Here is a 7,925-nt window from a genome sequence, read left to right on the forward strand (position 1 = left end):
TTGTTAATGCCTGGAGAAAACCACAAAGAGACTATTATTTTGTAACGTGAAAATTATATAAAAGTTAATTTCAGTGTTCATAAATATTTATTGAACACAGACATACCCATTCCTTTAGGTATTGTCTATGGCTGCTTTCCCCTTAAAACAACAGTTGATTAATTGTCATAAATCATATTCAAAAGCCTAAAATATTTACTATCTGGCCCTCTACAGATTTTTTTAACAGATTTTTTTTTAATTGCCATTTCTGCCGGAAGTCTGCCTACTTTAGCAGTGTTTTGAAAAGGGAAAAAAAAGCTTTTGGGCTTTTTAATCTGTAATGTGATTTTCATCTCTAGCCCATTTATATTTTCTACTCTACTTTCTTATTAACTCTATAGGTTCTGTTGTTCCTCTTTACAATATTTTATAAAGTTTTTTTTTTTTTCTTAATTGTAGTGTAGTTGACATACAATGTTATATTAGTTTCAGGTGTACAATGTAATAATATGACATTCTATACCTTAAGCAGTAATCACCATGATACATGTAGTTACTATCTGTCCTATCTGTCTCCATACAAAGTTAACTGCTTTACAATGCTTTGAGATGAATGTCTAGGTGGTTTATTTGTAAACTTACAGTTATTTCTCTTGTATATGATGCTATAAATTTACCTTCGTTTACTTAAGTATCAATTTAACTGTATCCTACAGATTTTGTTTCATAGTATGCTCATTATCACTCAATTTCAAGTACGTCTTAATTTCCCTAGTAATTCTCTTTTTAACACAAGGGTTACATAGTAATATGGTATTTATTTTCCAAATCTGTGGGATTTTAAAAAGCAATTCATTTATGAATTTCTCATCTTGTTGCATTGTGGTCAGATCACACAGTCTAAATATTATTGCTCCTTTGCTTTTGAGGATTTCTGTTCAGTTAAGTATACCGTAGACAAAGTGAAGAGGATGTAGATAGAAAGTATTTTCTATGTCTAAAATGTGTATTTGGGAAATGACCCCCCCTTAAGATCTCAAAATTACTTCAATATCCTTCATTAAGTCACTATGAATTATGCTTCAGGCTTTATTCAAATCTCACTAGATTTTCTACTAAAGTCTTTTTTCTGTTCCAGATTCCCATACAGGATACTGCACTGCACTAGTCATAGTGTCTCCTTAGCCTACTCAGGTCTGTGACAGTTTGTTACTTGTTTATCATACAGTTTACTTGTTTATCATGACCTTGACAATTTTAAGGAGTCCTTGGGGTCAGCTATTTTGGAGAAAGTCTCAATATGGGTTCAATGTTTTCCTTACAGTTACACTGGGGATATAGGTTTTTAGAATTATAACACAGAGGTGATATGTTCTTATCACTTCCCATCAGGAATACAGGCTATCACTATGACTTAACCACTAATTTCTCCACTGTAAAGTTAATTTTTTCTCCTTTCCATATTCTACCCTTTGGAGGCAAGTCCCTAAATCTAGCCCACCCTCAGGAAAGGACATGTAGTCTCATGGAGGGGAGAGTGTCTATGGAATACACAAATTATTAGGAGTACGGAAATTATTTGGACTTCATGTATAAGGAAGATTTGTTTACCCTACCTTTAAATTTAGTGTTAAATTAATCAAAATTAAATAAATTAAAAATCCAATACATCAGTCATATTACCTACTTTTCAATGACTCAGCAGTCACTTGTAGCGTATTGGACAGAGCAGATATAGAACATTTTCATCACTACAAAAATTTCTATTGACAGTACTGATTTATTTTATTTTTTCAAGATTTTATTTATTTATTTGACAGAGGGAGAGAGCAGCAGAGGGAGAGGAGAAGCAGACTCCCTGCTGAGCAGGGAGCCCAGTGTAACACTTGATCTCAGGACCCCAGGGTCATGACCTGAGCTGAAGGCAGACATTTAACCAACTGAGCCACCCAGGCAGCCTCGACACCACTGATTTAGATCATTATTTTGTTGACCTTTCTTCTCCTTCTCTTCCTTCCTCTTCTTCATTGAGGAACAACTAACATAGTCCTTAGATTAGTTTCAGGTGTAATACATAAATTATTCAATATTTGAATATTTGTATATATTGTGAAATGATCACAATAAGTCTGGTGAACATCGATCTATCACCAAACATAGTTACAAATTATTTTTTCTTGTGATGAGAACGTTTAAGATTTATTCTCTTAGCAACTTTCAAATATGCAATATGGTATTATTAACTATAGTTACCATGGTGTACATTACCTCCCAATGACGTATTTTATAACTGGAAGTTTGAACCTCTGGATCCCCTTCACCCATTTTGCCCACCCCAACCCTTATTCTAATCAAATACATGAACTTTAAATATGAATTCCTTCTAACTACTATAGGTCCATCTTATAATGAGCATAAGAGCAGTATGCAAGAGGTTTGTGAAAGTGCAAGAATGGACCTTTACCCTTTAGGCTCCTGGTTTCCTACACCCTAGTCCCAGTCCTGTTCTTAATTATATTGCTTAATTTCTAGACTTCGGGTTTTTTTCTGAATTATCTTTCTGTTACTGATTTCTAGCTCAATTCCCCCAAAGTCATTGGATAGTTACAAACAGCCTTACAGCTAACACCATGATTAATGATGAACTATTGTATGTGAGTCTAAGAACAAGACAAAGATGACCATTATAACCACTACAATTCAACAAAGCACCTGAATACCCACGACAACTTTGAACAACAATGCTGTAGAGCTTAAATTCCCAGGTATTTGTATTAGTCAGTGTTCTCCAGAAAGAATCAATAGGATAAAAAAACAGAGATACGGGGTTTATGCAATTTTGGAGACTAAGATGTCCCCCAGGAATGCTAGTGGCATAATTCAGTCTTAGTCTGCAGGCTCAAGAACCAGGAGCTCTGATGTCCAAAGGCAGGAGAGATGGATGTCCCATCTCAAGAAAGGAGAGGGAAATTTTTCTTTTCCATAGCTTTTGTTCTCTTAGGGCTGTCAATGGATTGTATTGGGTAAGGCTCACCCAGGTTGCTGAGGGTTTATCTTGCTCATTCAGTCTGTTGATTCAAATGCTAATCCCTAAATGCAAAAGGCAAACAGTTAAACTTCTAGAAGAAAATTTACGAGGAATATGTTTACATCCTTGGTAGACAATAATTTCTTAAATGTGATGCACCATGAAGCACCAACCCTAATGCACATATATACACCCATGAAACCACCATCCAGATCAAGATGTGGGACATTTCCAGTGCCCCAGGAATTCCCTCATGCACGTCTCAATTGATAGTCTAATTAAAAAAAAAAAAAAAAAGATGGACACCAGGTGGTATAGTCAGTTGGGCATCTGACTCTTCGTTTCAGCTCAGGTCATGATCTTAGGGTCCTGGGATTGAGCCTGGAGTCTGGCTTCATGTTCGATGCAGAATCTGCTTGAGATTCTCTCTCTCTCTGCCCCTCCCACTCCTGCTCTCTTTTTCTCACTCTAAAATAAGAAATAAATAAATAAATAAATAAGACAAGACTTGAATATGCACTTAATAAAAGAGGGTGTTATTCAAGTGGCCAATGATCATATGACCAACAACAACAAAAAAAAATTCTCCAGATCATTACTCATCAGGGAAATGTAGATGAAAACAACAATATCATAACACTACAACTTCAAGAAAAAGGGACTAATGGAAACAATTGACAATTGACAATACCAAGTACTGTATCTGCAGCACTGAAATTCTCAATATTGTTGGTGGAAATGAAAATTATTTCAATTTATAATAATTTTTTTAATTATTATAACTTATAATAATTATTTAAAATAATTTCAAATTATTTCAATCACTCTGAAAAGGTGTTTAGCACCTTAGCTAAATCAATGTAGTTCTGGAACTTCTCATTAGTATATATATATATTCTAGAGAAATGACTACATATGTCTACCAAAAGACATGCACCAACTCATGGCAGCTTTGTTCTGAAGAACAAAAGAATCAGCCTCAAAGCCCATCAGGAGTAAATTGGACATACACAGCTCTACCATATGCATTCAATGGGATTCTACCCAGCAATGAAAAAGAACGTCCTATGCCTGCATACAGCAAGAATGCATGCATTCCACTTATTTAAAGAAAGACAAAGACAAAAATCTGTTGTGTGATCCCATTTACTTATAGCTTAAAAACAGGAAAAAAAAAAAGAATCTTTGGAAGTAGAGGTCAGAATAGTGGTTACTTTGCAGGGAAAGTTTGGCTGGGAAGCAGCATAAGGAAGCTTTCTAAGTTGCCTCTTGACAGTAGGGACCTGAAGAATTGTCACCATAAAACCTGACTCTCACTGACTATTATCATCCACAGCCATGATGTACAGATGCCCTAGCCTCAATTCTGCCTTTCAGCATCCTTGGAGGTGGACAAAACAGAAGTTGAGCTATAATGCTAGCTGTGGTAACATCTGGAATACCTAGAGTTCATGGCAATCCTCTTTTCAGATTTTACAGGTGACAGCTAGAGGTAAGTGTTGCTCAAAACAATGGAGGCTGCACTTGAACTTAGCTGAACTGAAGTTTGAATCATAACCTCTGTTTGAGGAGAAAACGCTTCTAATTGCTTTGGCTTTTTAAAAGCTCAATGATTCTTGGTTTGATGCTATGTTTTCTCCTTTGAGGTCAAACACCATACCCGGCATTTGGAACACTGAAAGACTCTTTTTCTAGTGCTCTGACAATGATTCATGTAAAGTATGAGGGCTCTGACAATGTTGAGATCGAAAGGACAAAGCAAATTCTTAGTGTTTTTGTGGCATGTTCTAGAACGTGTTTCCATATCAGCAAAGGCTGACAATCTATAATTGCAAACCTGGCACACATAGGGCATTTTGCCAGGCTTACTATTGTCCTTCATGTGATGTAAGAAAGCCTGGTCTGTTTTGAACGACAATTTGCAAACATTACAGACAGTGGAAGGTTCCTGGATAGTGTGTTACACTTTCAATGTGACATTGCAGCTTGAAGGGAGTAGGAAATCATGGGTGGCAGTGCTGGCAGGTGGTGTGGATTTCCCAGCTGTCACCCTTATGCTTCTCAAGTTCCAAATGGCTCCACACATGGCTCATAAACTTGACATTCTTTAGAACTTTCAAACAGCTGAGGCATTTAAAAGTTGTGTGAGTCTTCTGTTTTGGCTGCTGGTCTCCTTTTGCTGCCCATAGTAAAAGTCATGAAGTAACATGATCGGATTTTCTTTCTTAAGATCAACAGTCTGGTTTTGACTTGCTAGACTCAAAAAGTCTGGTTTTTCCAGCCTTTTCAAATAATTTTTTTGTGAAAGATCCATGAGATTGAAATGTGTTCTATCATTTACATAAGCCCAAGAAAATAATGCTCATTCTGAGCATGACTTAATGAGAATAGGACACCTTTTGAGGCTGTGCTCATACTCACTGTAGGAGAGAAATGGTCACAGCTGAGGAATGTCCTTCTGGGATTCCATCACTGAGTTTGGGTCTTTTAGAATTTCCACTGTTTAAACTGGAAGCAGGAAGTTCCTTCAAACTGAGGCCTTCCACTCTTGCCTCCTACAGAAAGTACAGCTCCAAGTAGACAGTGAGATAGGGAGAGAGCAAATCTGAGGGACTGTGAGGCATGACTTGTGGTGAGCTCATTTTATAATCAGGTTTAGATGAGGGCTCAAAAATAATAAGACTATCTATTACTCTCCATTCAGATTGGGGTGGCCACTATGAATACCAGTGGGTCATGAGGTCTGCAGGCTGCAATGCGCAAGCAGTATCTTGACTCTGGTAGACTTTCTTTCTTTTGGAATATCATTCCAGGGTCATCTGTTCAAAATGTTTGAAATGACTGATTTTGAATTTGAAATTGCTATGATAAAGAGAATTTCTGCATCTTCGTTTACATGTTCCACTCCTACTAATATCAGCTCAGCATCTTCATTTTCCCTGTCCCTGTGTTGGATTCTATGTTCTTTACTGGTGGTCCTGGCACTTGTTTTTTCTCACATGACAAGGAAAGACCTGCCATTTTACAACTGATTTTTGCTTGAAGAGGTCCCTTCAACTTCTAGTGCTTTCTTTTTATAAAATACTGTCTGGGGCACCTGGGTGGCTCAGTTGGTTAAGCAACTGCCTTCGGCTCAGGTCATGATCCTGGAGTCCCAGGATGGAGTCCCACATTGGGCTCCCAGCTCGGCAGGGAGTCTGCTTCTCCAGCTGATCTCTCTCCTCTCATGCTCTCTCTCTCTCTCATTTAAAAAAAAATACAGTCAACATAACCAAGAGTATTTATTTCAAAAACCAAAATCATTGCTTTATTAATATTTCCCTGAAATGCTGAGATAACTATTAGCATCCTTATTTTACACCTGAGGAACACCCTCCAACTAGTTAGGTGACAAGAGAGTCCTAGAGTTCTCTCTCCAGCTCCCCAGGTCTCTATCAATTGCAAGCTCAACAGGCCCTCTTGCAGGGCCATGACTAGGTTGAGGCAAGTGAGGGATTAGGGCACAATATTTAATGGCAAGAGTTAAAGAGACCCAAGGTCAGCATCTCAGAGCACCCGCCTCCTGCATTTTAGCACCCTAGGCATTGCACTAGCCTTGTCCTACTCCCACGTGTACTCTCTGGATATCTAAGTTCTCTTGCCAGTCTTACCAAAATTTAGATCTTTTCAGTCCCCTAAAAAAAATAAATTAAAAAAAAAAAATCTTGTTCCACCTGCAGTGTTCCTTTTCTGAGTAAACACTCCTAATCACTCAGTTAACAAATTTTGGAGACATCCTTTGCCAATCTTTACCCCATACTCCACAGCCAATTAATTAGCAAACACTGCCTGCTCTGTTTTCCAAAGATATCCAGGACCCAACCACTCTCTTCTACCCCTACTGCCCTCTCCCTGATCCAAGACACCACGGTTCTCTCCCTGGATCATGACTACAGGCATCTTATTCTCTTCCTGGATCCTGTTTGAAGGTACAGTGTTCTATCCCTGGATCACTGCAGAAGTTTCCAGCCTCATACCTCTTTTGCCATATCTCCCCATAGTGTCCCCAGTACTCCTGTTAAAATATGTAAAAGAGCTGACAGAAATTCTTCTGCTTATAGAACTCCAATGACTTCCCTACTCACTCAGAAGAAAGTCCAATGAACATGAAATGTCAAAAAGAGCCCTAGGCCTTTGGCCCATACCCGCCAGTCCTTGTTTTTCCTGCCTCTCACTCCCTCCACTGCAGCTACTCCATTAGTCTTGAAGGCACCACACCCTGTATTTCCTTAGGAATTTTGTGGTTCCCCCTGCCTTGAATGTTCAGATATCCCCATCCTGTCTCCTGGGCTGCTTCAAGTCCACAGGTTCTTAGCAAGGCTTCCCTGACCATGATATCAAAAATCACAACCTCTCCCAACTCACATGCCCTACTCACCCCCAACACTATTTCTTAACATATTATTTATCACCTGTCTAACACCCAATATAGTTGACCCTGAACAACAGGGGTTTGAACTGCACAGGTCTACTTAAGTGCAAATTTTTTCAATAAATACAGCACAGTGCTATAAATGTATTTTCTCTTGTGATTTTTTTTAGAGATTTTATATTTAAGTAATCTATACACCCAATATAGGGCTGGAACTCACAACCCTGAATTCAAGAGTTGCATGCGCTACTGACTCAAACAGGTCGCCCTCTTTATGATTTTCTTAATAACATTTTCTTTTTTTTGGCTTACTATATTAGGAGCATATAATACAATACATGCAAATACAAAATATGTGTGAGTTGACTATTTATACTATCAGCAAGACATCCATCAATGGTAAGCTAAAAGATTTTGGAGGAGTCAAAAGTTTACACAGATTTTTCTACTGCGCAGGGAGTTGGTGCTTCTAACCCCTTCCATGCTGGTCAAGGGTCAACTCTA

At 38.1% G+C, this 7,925-nt stretch overlaps 1 pseudogene; it reads right to left on the reverse strand.

The window, feature by feature from the left end:
- Window positions 1–4,496: 4,496 nt before the first annotated feature.
- Window positions 4,497–5,255, reverse strand: LOC116882723 (annotated as a pseudogene).
- Window positions 5,256–7,925: the final 2,670 nt, after the last annotated feature.

Source organism: Lontra canadensis, unplaced genomic scaffold (assembly GCF_010015895.1).
Source record: "Lontra canadensis isolate GAN:19392208 unplaced genomic scaffold, GSC_riverotter_1.0 scaffold87, whole genome shotgun sequence".
Lineage (NCBI taxonomy): Eukaryota > Metazoa > Chordata > Mammalia > Carnivora > Mustelidae > Lontra > Lontra canadensis.